Below are 15,914 nucleotides of genomic sequence, written 5' to 3'. Positions count from 1 at the left end.
CGCTGCAAGGAGCAGTTCTACTGCTTCTAAGAGCGGTACTATCGTACGACAGCTCACCAACCACGATAGTAAGAAAATACTACCATGCCCACCACTCTAGAGGCAAAAGGATGTGCAAAAAGTTCGACGGAGCGGTAGTAAAAAATTACTACTGCCCAGAGAGCGGTACTACCACCCACAAAAAGTGGTACTACCGCCCACGGAGCGGTACTACCGGCCACAGAGCGGTAGGAAAAAACTACTACCGCCCCTAGGGCGGTACAACCGCTGTGCCAACGGTACTACCGCTGGCCCTTTTGCACATACATGGAAAGCAAGGTTGGAGCTCCATTTGTAGCAAGGGAAAGGTGGTGCAATAGAAATGTGTACATGTTGATTCCACCCAAACATTTTCGAAGCAGACCCCCTCTTAATAGTATGGCTTTCCTACGAATCAAATCCACCAAATAGCATTGTTAAGGAAATCGGTAAGTGGTAGCTGCTCGGTCGGTTTGAGAGCAGCGATTAATTGGTGACTCGTCCTATTAATTTGATTAATGGTCGGCCATTAATATGTAGGTTAAATAGGAACATGTGAACATATTCTATTTTTTATGTATTATACCCTACTCTCATCCTCTCAGCTATGAGATATACTATAATAGGATACTATTTGATCAAATCCTAGTTGTTGAGGAGCTAGAGAAGGATGGGAGAGGTTACATGCCAATTTTTTTGGCCTTTTTGGCCCACGAGTTTGTAGGCCAACTAAGATTAATCTGCCTGACAACCTATTAGTCGGTCTAACATGCCATTTAATCGGCCTCACAAGCCATTTAATCGGTCCGACAAGTTAACGCGATGAATAGGTGTTATTTGAATCGGCCACCCAATGAGTAGTGACTAACTGGCCCATTAACTGATTAATCGGATGAATTCTTGAACAGTGCCAAATAGAAACGTAGAAAGCAACTGTCTTCGAAAGACTCCGAGGGGCATCGAATCTTCTTGTGCCTAGTCATGAATTATCTGAAATGCTCAATGCACACGATTAGTCCGCACACGCATTGTCATCAATCACTAAAACCACTTAGGGAGAAATATGCCCTAACAATCTTGCAAGCATTTTTTTTTGCATTTTACAATTATCTAGAAACCTCATTCTCTTGCAAATAACGAGACCAAAGTGTTTGACAACCCTCTTGCTCGCGTTGGGTGCAAGCTGTTTGTTATTTTGAGTGGAGCCACTGAAGATGGTTGTGGTTGATATTCCTATTGGTTCGATAAACCTTGGTTTCATAATTGAGGGAAATAGTTAGCCACATTGTGCTACACTAACCAGTTCCTTCTCACGGAAAACCCAACGCTGATCACAAGTATCACCCACACTTGCGTTGGCCAGCCAAAGCACAGGGACGCATCGTCGAATGTTTCGTTGGATCAAGGAATATCCAACGACGAGTGCATGACCGACATGCGCTTCGGGCGGTGCACCGATAACAACAATTCCCTTTGAGGAAGCCCTTCATCAGAATATACAAGCCAAGTTCTATAAGGTAAAAATTCTCACTAGTATATGGAAGTGACAAACCACGGAGACTCACTATATGAAGAACATGGTTCTACTTTGATGTACAAATATAACAAAGGATATCGGTATGCCCTTCTCTCTTTTTAATCCTTTTCCCTTTTCAAATTTTCCTTTTTTTCTTCTTCTTTTTCTTTTTTTTTTTCTTTTTTTTCTAAGTTCGAACCCCCATCCTCATTCTTTGGAGGAATCATTAGTCTCCATCATCCTTTTTCCTCAATGGGGCAATGCTCTAATGATGTTGATCATACATTTCTATTTACTTTATGACTCGGTAAAAACTAAATAGATCCTATGACTACATATGAATGCCTCTGGTAGTGTACCAGGATGTACAATGGTACTAGCATAACACGTATACAATGATGGACATTGGTTTTGCCACACATATAATGTCAGCTATACAATCATGCAAAGCAAATGACTATGGATAGTCAAGCCATAAGAATGATAGAAGTTGCATGGCAATATATCTCAGAATGGCTATGAAAATGCCATGATAGATAGGTATGGTGGCTGCTTTGAGGAGGATATAATAAGGCTTATGTGTGACAGAGCATACCATATCACGGGGTTTGGATGCACCAGCAAGATGCGCCAATCTCGAGGTGAGAACGGGCAATGCGCGGTACCAAAGAGGCTAGCAAATATGGAAAGGATAGAAGTACTTACGGTCCACAAACTCACATTATTCATAAGGAAATAATATAATTATTGCACCCTCTATTAGCTCTCTCAAAGCAAAGAACTCATTGCATGCTAATAGGTAGGAGGTTGGGAGGAGTTTACCACCGTGTGCCCTGGCTAGACAACACACAAGGTTTTCAATCAAGGATGGAAGACACTCCAAGTTCCCATCCATGTCATGACCGACATTTTAATGGATAGTGGATCACAAACCTTAATATCATTATTTGTACTAATGAATTTACACAAGCTAGTAAGCCATTCTGTTATAACTTCAATACCATTGATCATACGTTTGGCATTGAGTGATCTGCATGCAAGTTTTTATTATATCCCTCTTGTATGCCTATCATTTTTTGACTAAACAAACAAGTAGTGCAAATTACCACTTCCCATTTGTGAGACTCTCAAAAAGTTTTAAGTCAAGCATGAGAGTGCTAGGGATTTCTTCAAAATATAATTTCCGTCATGCTCTAAAGATACAAGAGAAACACATGGGCATACTTGCCTTAACTCAAAAGATATAAGGAAGCATAAAGGGCATTCTATGTGTGTGTGCCTCTGTCAAAATGTGTGTCCAGCAAGAAATGGTTATGGCAAATTAAAAATCAAACAAACTATAATACACAATGCTCCAAGCAAAACCATTATCATGTGATAAATAAAAATATAACTCCAATTCACATACTGATGGATTGTAGACGAAAGAGGGGATGCCATCCATGGAATCCCCAAGCTTAGAGCTTGGGTCACCCTTGAATATTACCTTAGCATTCCTTGGGCATCGCCAATATTAGGGTGTTACCGCTCCTTATTCCTTCACCCATCATGATCTCACCCAAAACTTGAAAACTTCAGCACACAACAGTCAAGAGAAACCTCGTGAAATTCGTTAGTATAATTGGCAAACCATAAACTTAGGTACTGATATAAACCAATTCATTTTTATTACATAATACATATTGTATTCTAACTTCCGCATGAGTTATACCCCCAATACAATCCATAGAATCATGAAAATGAGCGCACTATGTAAGTAAAAACGGAATATGTCCAAAGTATAACAATCTATAATTATTTCTACTAAAACCATACTTTTGTAACTCCAAAAATTCTTAAAAATTAGGAAGACTTAGGCATTTTGTATACTAATATTGTGTAAAAATAAGATCAAAATGGCATCAGAGTAAAAAAATAAAGTCAAATGCTGAGCGTAGAAGTTTCTCTTTTTTGCACTGCATCAATTCAACTACCATCCAAATCATCTGAAAGGCTTTACTTTGCACAAACACTAATTAGATTAAAACACAATCATTACAGTAGAAATAATCATGTCATCACATTAAAATATAAATATTTGGTTGTCTCTGAACGAGCGCTTTTATTTTATGCCCTAGCTAGGCACAATGCAAAGTCTCACGTTTTGTCATTCTTCATGTTCATTCCATATGTGGATATCATAACAGATTCAAAAGGTCGTTTAATTTTGTTCCTTGGGAAGTTTCACTACACCACAAAACTTTATTAGGGGCAGTTAATTGTCTAGAGATATTCCTGATCAAGGGCATAAGAACTGTCGAGACATAAGTTTATGCTTGTATAACTACCTCATGACCCAAAATCTGCAAGGAGAACTTGATACGTCTCCAATGTATTTATATTTTTTGATTGTTCCATGTTGTTATATTATCATCTTAAGAAACTTTTTGGGTCATAATGCACCAATTTATATTAGTTTTGATCACTAACCTATTAACCCAATGCCGAGTGCGAGTTGTTGTTTTCTGCGTGTTTTTTGTTTTTTAGGTATTCAGTACCAAACGAAGTCCAATTTCCACGAAACTTATTCATGATTTTTTGGACCAAAAGAAGGTCTCGAAGCTTCGGGAGGAGACTTGAAGCAACATGAGGAGCCCACAAGGCAACAGGGCACGACCACGGGGGTGGCTGCGCCCTGATGCCTTGTTATCTGGCCTATAAATTCCCAAATATTCGATGTCTACTACACAACTTGTTCTTGTAGACTTGTGTTGGGCCTACAAGCGCAGAGTTTTGTAGGACAGTAGTAAATTTACCTCAAGTGGATGACCTTAGATTTATCAATCCGTGGGAGGCATAGGATGAAGATGGTCTCTCTTAAACAACCTTTCAACCAAATAATAAAATGTCTCTTGTGTCCCCAACACACCAAATACAATGGTAAATTGTATAGGTGCACTTCTTCGGCGAAGAGATGGTCATACAAGTGTATAAATGATAGTAGATATTAATTTTTGTAATAAAAACAATAAAAAACATCAAGGTAGCAAGTAACAAAAGTGAGCATAAACGGTATTGCAATGCTTGAAAATGAGGCCTAGGGTCCTTACTTTCGCTAGTGCAATCTCTGAACAATGTTGATATATAATTGGATCACATAACAATCCCTCAACGTGTGATAAAGAATCACTCCGAAGTTCCTATCTATTAGAGAACATATAAAGAAATTGTTTGTAGGGTATGAAACCACCTCAAATTTATTCTTTCCGAACAATCTTTCCAAGAGTTCGTACTAGAATAATAGGTTATCCAACACAAATAACTTCAAGGAGAACCCCAAGATTTATATTGGAGAACATAGTATGAAAACATGCATCAACCCCTATGCATAGATTACCCCATTGTCACCTTGGGAATCCGTGAGTTGAGTGCCAAGACATAGATCAAGTGAATCACTTGAATACCCCAATGTCGTTATGGTATCCGCATGCAATACATGCATCACTCTCTCTCAAACCTAAATATTCAATCCAACATAACGATATCTTAAAGTGAAAGATTCAATTCGTCACAACAATAGCATGGGAAAAACACCATATGATCCAACTATATTAACAAGGCCCGTGATATATCAAGATCATGACATCTCAAAAACACGATAGAGAGAGAGAGATTAAACACATAGCGACTGGTACAAATCCTCGGCCCCGAGGTTAGGCTACTTCCTCCTTGTCATGGCCTCTGTCGGGATGATGAAGATGGCCACCGGAGATGATCTCCCCCTCCGACAGGGTGTCAGAACGGTCTCCAGACTATTTTTTCATGGATATAGAGGCTTGCGGTGGTGAAACTTCTCATCTAGGGTTATTTCTGGAGGTTTCTATATTTATAGGATTTTTGGGCATTGGCATCACGCCAAGATGGGCCTCGAGGCGCCAACTAGATACCAGGTCGCGCTAGGGGGCTCGCGCGCTTGATGTTTAGTGGGCACCAGGGCCCCCCTCTGGTGGTTCTTCGCTCCAATATTTCTCTTTTCTTCCAAAAAAATCATCAAAAAGTTACATCCAATTACGAGAACTTTTATTACTACACAAAAAACAACACCACGGTAGTTCTGCTGAAAACAACGACAGTCTGAGTTAGTTCCAAATAAATCATATAAAGTGCAGCAAAACCATATAAAAGTATTGTAAACATAGGTGAACATGGCATGAATACTTCATAAATTATCGACACGTTGGAGACATATCAACATCCCCAAGCTTAATTCCTACTCGTCCTCCAGTAGGTAATGATAAAATAAATAATTTATGAAGTGTGAATGCTAGCATAGTGCATAAGTTTGATCAATGATAATTTCAATCACTTTTACTAGCATCATAAGAGCACCTCTTTCTTATAAAACTCATCATTATAGTGGTAATTGAAACCAATTTTTTTGATTTGGAATGTTACCTATCATCTTCCTCATATGCTTTTCTTTATAGCATGGAAATTTGGACTTGTAGATGATTCAAAGCAATAGTCTATAATTTGACATGAAAACTTCAATACTAAAGCATATCAACAAGAAACCAAGTCTTTCAAAATATCAACGCTAAATAACGCTATCCCTAGCCCATCATGCTCAATCATTGATCCATTCATGCAAAACACCCATATATTGGCTACATCCAATGCTCCAGTATGATAATGGTGTTCCTCAGTTGGTGCTTTATAAGAGAATATGGAGACTCAAGTTCAAAAATAAAAATTGCATAAAGTAAATAGATAGGCCCTTCGCATAGGGAAGGAAAGATTTGTAGCGGTGCGAGAGATCAAAGTGAAAAATTTAGAGATAAAATAATTAGGGTGGTATGCTTTTCCTGTCGACGAAAACGACTAAGAGTTCCCAATATCTTCCATGCTAAACAAATCATAGACGGTTCCCAAACTGAAAATAAAGTGTATTACTTTTTCCACCATTCTTTCACACTCCACGTCTAGCCGCATCCACGGGTACCGTCCATACCAACATTTTCCAAGGAATTTGTTTCTTTGACAACAAAAAATAAATTTCTTTGCATTTCAGGACTAGGCATCCCTATTACCGCCATACTCTCGTGCAATGACAAGTGAATAAACACTCATCTTGAGAATAACCTATTTAACATGGAAGATACCGGCCACCCCTCACCGCTTCATGAGCGGTATGGGCACACAAAATGGAAGTTTCTGTTGAACATTAGAGTTGGCACATACAAATTTACTTAGAATGACACTGAAATAACGCATATAGGTAGGTATGGTGGACTCATCTGGCATAACTTTGGGTTAAGGATTTGGATGCACAAGTAGTATTCCCACTAAGTACAAGTGAAGTCTAGCAAATAGATTGAGAAGCGCCCAAAAAAGGAACGAAAACCATCATAAGCGAACATTAAACATAACTAACACCGAATAATGCATTACAAATAGGATGTAATTTCATAGCATAATTATTTACTTCATGTGCATGCATAGAGAATCACAAATCTTAACACTAGTATTCTTACTAAAGCATAACTACTCATCAACATAACTCACATATCACTATCTTCATATCGCAAAATATTGCAAAGAATAAAGTTTAACATCCAATGATCTTCATTGAAGTTTTTATTTTATCTCCCATGGATATCTATCACATTGGCACTGATTTTCATTTAAAGAAAATTGCCATTACAAATAACAAGCTCTCAAACAAATATAAGTTAAGAAGGAGAGCACAAGTTTCTTTAAAATTTTCAACTCTCAAGCAAGAGATGATTTCTTCAAAGTTTCTAAGTGATCTAAATTTTCAACTCTCAAGCAAGAGAAAATTTCCACGAAAGACTTTTTACACCATCGCAAGTCTCTGTTTCACGGTGATCCCATCTGGAGCTCCATTCCAACACTCTGTAGGAGGGGGGATTTATCATGGAGGGCCTCTTTAGCAACCTTGGTGCCCTCGTGATGATCTGTGAGTAGTTCACCACAAACCTACGGGTCCTTAGTTAGTATCTAGATGGCTATCTCTCTCTCTCTTGATCTTCAATACAGTGATCACCGCATCTTCGCTCTGATCTATCCGATGTAATTCTTTTGTATGGTGCATTTGTTTGGATATGATGAATTGTGTGTTTATGTTCAGATTATTCATGAAAAGTATTTGAGTCTTCTCTAAAATTATTATGATTATTATTTACATGATCATCATAGCTTCATAAATTTATCTAATCAATTCAATTGCTTTGGCCAAGTAGTTTGATCTTTATTCAGTGGTAGATGTGCATTGTAGTGGGTTAAACCTGGTGAATTTTTATAGCCTAGTGACAAAAGGGGACAAGATGCGTCTTTGTATTTCTGCCACTAAGGATAAAATAATGGGGTCTATTCATATTGACTGAGTACATTGCCTACATCATGTCATCGTTCCCCAAACATTACTCTGTTTTACTTAATACTGTAGGTGCATGATGAATAGCGATTGATGGGTAGAGTAATAGTAGTAGGTGCAGACAAGAGTCGACCTATTTGCTTATGGGCGTGATGCCTATATACACATTATTATTGCCGTGAAAATAGCATAACTATCCGTTGTTCTATCAATTGCTCAACAATAATATGTTTACCCATCGTATGTTGCTTTCATGAGAGATGCCACTAGGGAACACTATGGCCCCGAGTCTATTAACTTATATATTCAGGAAACTTACAATTTACCTTCTTTTATTATTTGTCTTTTATTTTATTTTGCAAGTCACAACTATCTACAATTATGTACACACCTCGTTCGCTTGCAAATAACGAGATCAAGGGATTGACAACCCTCTTGCTCATAATGGGTGCAAGTTGTTTGCTCTTTTGTTTGCAATCGGTGAAGACGGTTGAGGATTGATATTCCTATTGGTCCAATATAAACCTTGGTTTCTTAATCGAGTGAAGTACTTACCCGCATTGTGCTGCGACAACCCATTCCTCTTCATGGAAAACCCAGCACAGATCACAAGCATCAGGCGATCACTGGGACCCGTAGAAATTACAGGGGCCAATTTCCACAACCTAATTGGAGACCCTGATGCTTGCCCGAAGCTTTACACCAAAATGATTGAGCTCTGAGACACCACCAACCATCTAGGGAGCCAAAGCACCCAAGAGGCACAAGATATAGGGTGCCCAAACACCTAAGAGTAATACGCTTATAAACTTTTTAATTCCACATATCACCCTGGAGATCTCAAACCGATGCAACTAATGCAATGTCAAGAACAATCGAAGTGGTCAAGTCCCTCACTCCCAAATCCCGTCACCACAACAAAAGCTATGGATAAATATGAGAGAAAGAACAAGGAGAACATAAAGAACTCCAAGATCTAGATCCAAGGGGTTACCCTCACCTAGAGGATAAAGTGATTGGTGGAAATGTGAATCTAGAACTTCTCTCTCTCTTTTACCTAAAAAGGAATCAAGAATCATAGGAGGAACTGAGAGTTAGGAAGCTTCAAGAGGTAAACAAAGATGGGGGAAAAGCTTGGAAGAGGATAGGGGTTTAAGGAGGAAGAAGGGGGGTATTTCTACCCCCAAGGGGAATATATCCATTGCACACAACCGCCACCCTGGGTAGCTGTACTCACCAGAGAAACGCACAAAAAAACGATGGGGTCCAGGAACCAGGGGTGAAACCCCATGCACTCGGGAGAGGCACACACAGGAAAGTCCGGGTACCCAGGGTGGCCAAAAAGAGGGTCAAGTTGATGGTCACCCCGGTACCCGGATTTGGAACCCTGTGTTGGGAAAATTTTCCTACGTGCACGAAGACCTATCATATTGATGTTCATCTATGAGAGGGAGATCGGATCCACATACCCTTGTAGATCGCTAAGCGGGAAGCGTTAAGAAACGCACTTGATGTAGTGGAATAGCTTCGTGATTCAAATCACCGTCGTCCCACGATCCGTTCCGATCTAGCGCCGAACGGACGACACCTCCGCGTTCAGCACACGTACAGCTCGATGACGATCTCCGCCTTCTTGCTCCAGCAAGAGAGACGGGGAAGTGGATGAGTTCTCCGGTAGTGTGATGGCGCGCCGGTGATGGTGATGATCTATTCCTGCAGGGCTCCGCCCGAGCTCCGCGGAAAACTGATCTAGAGGAAGAACTACGAAGTAGAGGTTTAGGGTTGCACGTGGCAAAGTTGTGTCTCAAAAACCCTAAAACCTCTAGTATATATAGGAGGAGGGGAGGGGCAAGCCTTGGTGCTCAAGGGATCCCCTAGGGTGTCGGTCGAAGTGGGAGAGGAGGGACTCCAACTCCAATTCGGTTTGGGGAAGGAGGAGTCCCTTCCTTCCTTCCCACCTCCCTCTTTTTTTTCTCCTCGATTTTTTTTCCTTTAGCCTAAATAGACCACTTGGGATGGCCTCACCAGCCCACTAAGGGCTGGTGCGCCACCCATGGGCTATTTTGTTCTCTCCCGGGTGGGTGGCCCCCTCCCGGTAAAAACCCGGAACCCATTCGTCACTCCCGGTACACTGCCGGTAATGCCCGAAATCTTTCCGGAGGCGAAATGAAACAATCCTGTATATTAATCTTCATTTCCGGACCATTCCGGAAACCCTCGTGACGTCCGTGATCTCATCCGAGACTCCGAATAAACCTTCGGTCACCAACACCTATAACTCAACTATACCGAAACCCTATAATGCTGTGACGTTTGATACACACAAGGTATTCCTCCGGTGTCAGTGAGTTACATGATCTCATGGTCATAGGAATGAATACTTGACACGCAGAAAACAATAGCAGCAAAATGACACGATCACATGCTACGTTTATAGTTTGGGTCTTGTCCATCACATCATTCTCCCAATGATGTGATCCAGTCATCAAGTGACAACACTTGCATATGGTCAGAAAACCTTAACCATCCTTGATCAACAGGCTAGTCAAGTAGAGGCCTACTAGGGACATTGTTTTGTCTATATGTCCACACATGCATCTGTGCTTTCATTCAATACAATTATAGCATGGGTAATAAACGATTATCTTGAAACAGGAAATATAATAATAACAATTTTATCATTGCCTCTAGGGCATGTTTCCAACACCCTGGGTACCCGGACCCGATGCGGGGTAACAACCCGAACACCCACGCAGAAGAGGGAAGAAGCCGACATAGCCCGAAGACCCATCTGACCTACGACACAATTTGAGCGATAAAGCAGGACAGAGAAGATCCATCTATGGGTCCAGAGGATGTACTTCCACTAGATGGGACCATAACCAAGCTCGATTCGATCATAATGACAGAATATGGGAACCACCCCTGAACAGGGCTTCATCCGACCTCCGGCACGATGTTGCTCGGGTTGGGGGTGCTGCTCACCCAATGTGTTTTACAGATGAGGTGATTCAACACTAGTTCCCCGAATGGTTCAAACCTGTCAATATAAAGCAATATGACTGGACAACAGACCCAAAAATTGTGGATCGAAGATTTTCGTCTCCACACACATATGGCCCGAGGTGATGACCTCCATGACATAAAATATTTACCACTAAACGTCAAAGGACCAACGCGGGATTGGCTGAATAGTCTCCCTCAATACTCCATTGGGAGTTGGGAAGTGCTCGAAGATGCTTTCCGAGCTAATTTTCAAGGCACCTATGTCCAATGGCCGGGCTGCGATGACTTGAGCTACTTTGTTCAAAAAGCCGATGAGTCATCCCAATAGTTTAGAATTTATCCCTCATACATAAGAATAAAATTGTGGACTATTTGGATGCTGAGGAACTCGCCTCATTTAGAAGCAACATCCAGGAGGAATGGCTAGCCAAGACGCTCGGGGAACACAGACCAAGAACATTGGAAGCCCTTGCATTCCTCATGACTTGCTTTTGCGCATGCGAGGATAGCTGGCTAGCCTGTCGGAACAATCCTCCTGCAAACCACTAGATGTGTGAAGTTCGAGACGCAAACGGGAAGCCACGGCGCAACAAGAAAAAGCGTCAACACAACACCGACGAAACTAAAGACACAACAGTCAATGCCGGATTCAGAAACTCTAGGTCCGGACCACAAAAGAAACACTCTAAGGGGAATCGGGACGGACCGACCACATTGAAAAAATACTGGACATGCCCTGCTAGATCCATGACACTCTAAATAAGCCCTCTACTCACACCAACCGTAATTTTTGGGTAAACAAACATGCGAGAAAAAATATAGGCGAGGATCACAGCAAGAGTCCCTGTAGCGAGGATGACGAAGAAACTTACAAGCCGAACAATGGAGGCCAAAAACAATTTCCTCCTGAGGTGAAAACCATGAACATGATCTATGCCACACTTCCAAGAAAAGGAGAGGAAACGAGCACTTCGTGACGTATATGTCATAACCCAGCAAGGAAATAAAGGTAGAATTAATATTCTCTCAAGTTCTATCGACCACCGATAGAACTCTATGCATGCTAATGCTTATTTTAACTAGAACGAATATGAAACTACTTTGCGGGAAAGAAACTAGAAGTACTTAGTAGGTGTAATAGATACTTTTGCAATATAATAAAGAACACAAAAATAAAATTACGTACTATTTTTAGATAAATATTAATTTACTTAGTTGTTTAGTAGAAAGCTTTTTGTGTAAGGCAAGAGAAAGATTGCCCATAGCTAATTGAATATAACATGATAGATACTTATCATATGCAAATGAGGGAGATGCATATGCTAACAAACTTTCCATACTTGGATCATGTGCACTTATGATTGGACCTCTACCCAGTGTCCCAACTACTAGAAATCATCAAGGTAAGCCAACCATAACATTAAACATCAAGTCCTATTTACTCCCATACGCAAACAACTCCCTTACTCGGGCGTAAGCTTCTATCACTCTAGCCACCCACTATAAGCGAATTATGAACATATTGCAAACCCTCGAGCGTGATTCCTTCATATGCGGGCCTCACGGAAGTCACCTTATGATTGAACCATATCAACATACAACTCATATAAACAATATCATACCTCAATTAACCAGTAGGACAAAAGAAATCTACTCAAACATCATAGGATAGCCACACATCATTGGATAATAATATATAGAATTAAGCACAATGATTAAGTAGAGATTACCGTAGGGATAATAGGTTCTACACCGCTATGAATAGGGGGAGAGTTGATGGTGACAGCGTCGAAGTTGTTGGTGTAGATCGCTGTCACGAGGGTTGCCCCGATGGTGCTCCGGTGCTACCGGGAGAGAGGGGAAGAGATCCCCCCTCCTTATTCTTCTTCCTTGGCCTCCTCCCTGGGTGGGAGGAGAGTTTCCCTTGTAGTCCATGGCCGCCATGGCTCCCGGAGGGAAGCAACCCCTCTGAGATTGGATCTCTCTCTCTGTTTCTCTCCTATTTTCGCTTCTGTTTTCTGGCCCTTTACGTGTTCTTAAATATCCGGAGATTCGTAACTCCGTCAGGGCTCAAATTTTGAGAAGGTTTTTTCGCGAAAATATAGTTCTTGGAGCAGAAGGAGAGCCTCAACCGACTTAATAGGTGGGAATAAGCCGTCAGTGTGCGGACCCACCCCTAGGTCGCGCCATGTTGGCTTGTGCCTCCATCGAGCATCGTCTTGTGTTGATTCGAACTCCCAAAATTCACATATATCCCAAAAAAAATATGTGTAAATTTTTATCGCGTTTGGATTCTGTTTGATATGGATTTCTTGTGAAACAAAAAACACAGAAAAAGGAACTTGCATTGGATAAGTAAGTTAGTCCCCAAAATATTTTAAAATGTTGCCAAAAGTATTTGAAAGTTGTAGAATATTGGCATGACTACTTCATAAATTATCGATACGTTGGAGATGTATCAGCATCCCCAACCTTAATTTCTGCTAGGTCTTGAGTAGGTAAATGATAGAAGAAATAATTTATGAAGTGTGAATGCTAGCATAGTATATAAGTTTGATCAACGTTACTGCCAATCACTTTTTCTATCATCGTAAAACAAAAACTCTTTTCTCATAGAACTTCTCATGATCAAGTAACAACCTAATCACATGTTAAAGTATAGACAAAAATCTTTCTTGAAAACTAGCAAACTATGTTTTCAGTCATCAAACAATTATAATTCATCTTATTTTCACGAAGGGTCTATGCAAGAGCTTAGATTTAGCAAATTCCACATACTCAACTATCATTTAGTCTTCCATGATTGCTGACACTCAAGGCATATTTTTAGAACAAGAATTTTCAATTAAACACATAGGAAGATAGGAGCTTAATGTTCCGCCTCCGAAGTTATTTATCTTAGGGATAATGTCAAGAATAATGAATCATGATCACCTATATCCAACTTGATATATGTGCCTGGATCTTTCCCCATCACATGATGCATGCCAACTAATAGATTGAGGTTGGAAATAAGAACTTGACTCAATGAAAAAAGTAAGTTGCATGAAAGTAAATAGATTGTCCCTTTGTAGAGGGAAGCAAGGATTTGCAGAGGTTCCAAAGCTCATTATTTTAAAACAAAGATTAATATGTAATTTTTGGTGGTGTGCATTTGATGTCAACATCACAAAAGAGTTTTCAATATCTTCCATGCTAATCACATTATTGACGGTTCCCAAACAAAATTGAAATTTTACTCCCCATCAACCATTAAATCACAGTCCATGGCTAACTGTATCCACGGGTGCCCTCCAAACAATCAACTTTATAGGGGGAATTCTTGTTTATTTAATTTTTGTATTATGAAGGACTGGGCATCCTTTTTACCAGCCCGTCCCGTGCAATGACAAGTGAATAAACACTCATCATGATAATAACTCGCTTAGCATGGAACATAATGACCACCCAGTTGCTCCATGAGCGGTACGAGCACACAAAATGGATGTTTTTGAAGGTGGCACATGCAAATTTACTTTGAAGGGTAGTGAAATACCATATATAGGTAGGTATGGTGGAATCTCATGGAAGAAACTTGGCTCAAGGGTTTGGAACTTTCGATGCACAAGTAGTATATCTACTTAGTACAGTTTTTTGGCTAGCAAAAGATCTAAAGTAAGCACCACATGTTAGAGGACCCATGAGAATATAACTTCTATGTGAATATAAACAAACATAACCATTACGTTGTCTGCCTTATCCAATCTCAACTACTTGATCATGTTCAAAAATAATTAATGGGGGCTAACAATCACAGAAGATGTCCAAGATAATATATTTATATGTGAAATTTCTCTTCATTCAATATTATTTCATGAATTTTTCAAGTGACCAATGCTATGTTTGCTAACCTCCAATAAATTTTATTGCTTATACTCTTAGTATGTGAATCACTACTCCCCATGGGACAAGCATATGAAGCATATATAACTTCACGTTTTATGACACTCAATTCATTCCACATTTTCTCTTAGGATATAAGTGAGGCATAAGCGTGATCATCAAACTAAACTCAACAAGATATAAATGAATTTCATAGTGCATTCTTCAATGAATATAGAGAGACCAATATCTAAGCTCAAAATATACGAGTAAAGCACACGGAGCATTCTATAAAGACATACTCAAAAGATTTAAGTGAAGCACATGAAGCATTATATAAATCAACCGAGGATTATTTCATACCAGCAAGGTGCATTGAACAAAAGGGAATAATAAACACAAAATATGCTCCAAGAATAGCACATGTGAACGAATGAAACTTAGGTTCAACATTCGCTAACCGATAATTGTTAACGAAAAGAGGTGGAATGCGTAGCATACCCAAGCTTAGATGCTTGAAACTTCTTGTAATATTTACTTGGGGTGCCTTGGGAATCCCCAAGCTTGAGCTTTTTTATCCCGTTCAATCGTCTCATATCCCGGGTTCACCTAAGTCTCAAAAGCTTCATCCAGACCAAACTTGAAAAGAACTCATGAGATAGGTTAGCACACATAAAAATAAATCTATGCTTCAGGTACTGCCAAGACAAGTTGCATAATAATTTTCAAACATTAGGTACTGTATAATATCACTTCCACAATTTTTATCTACCAATATAAGCCATGAAAACTATAGGATAAGTAGATAACAAAACTATGAAAGCAATCTGTCCAAACAGAATAGTCTGTAGCAATTCATTCAAACGGTGTACTTATGTATCTCCAACAATTCTGAAAATTTAGGACAAGCTAAGTAATTTGTATGAAAGTGTTGTATAAGAATTTCAAAATCTTCCCACGTTGTCGGGACCCCGATCCTGAGTCATAAGAACCCAGCCTGTAACACATCACATCACTTTGCGGCCTCACACACGGTAAACTCCACGGCTGCCACCTAACCTTGGCCGGGACCGTTTGCGTCTTTTGGCTCACGTATATGAATATGTTGCTAGCGTTCAAACGACAAAGAACCTGGGT

Source organism: Hordeum vulgare, chromosome 7H, assembly GCF_904849725.1.
Source record: "Hordeum vulgare subsp. vulgare chromosome 7H, MorexV3_pseudomolecules_assembly, whole genome shotgun sequence".
Taxonomy (NCBI): domain Eukaryota; kingdom Viridiplantae; phylum Streptophyta; class Magnoliopsida; order Poales; family Poaceae; genus Hordeum; species Hordeum vulgare.
The sequence above is the reverse complement of the archived record's forward strand: the minus strand, read 5'-3'. Positions refer to the sequence as shown.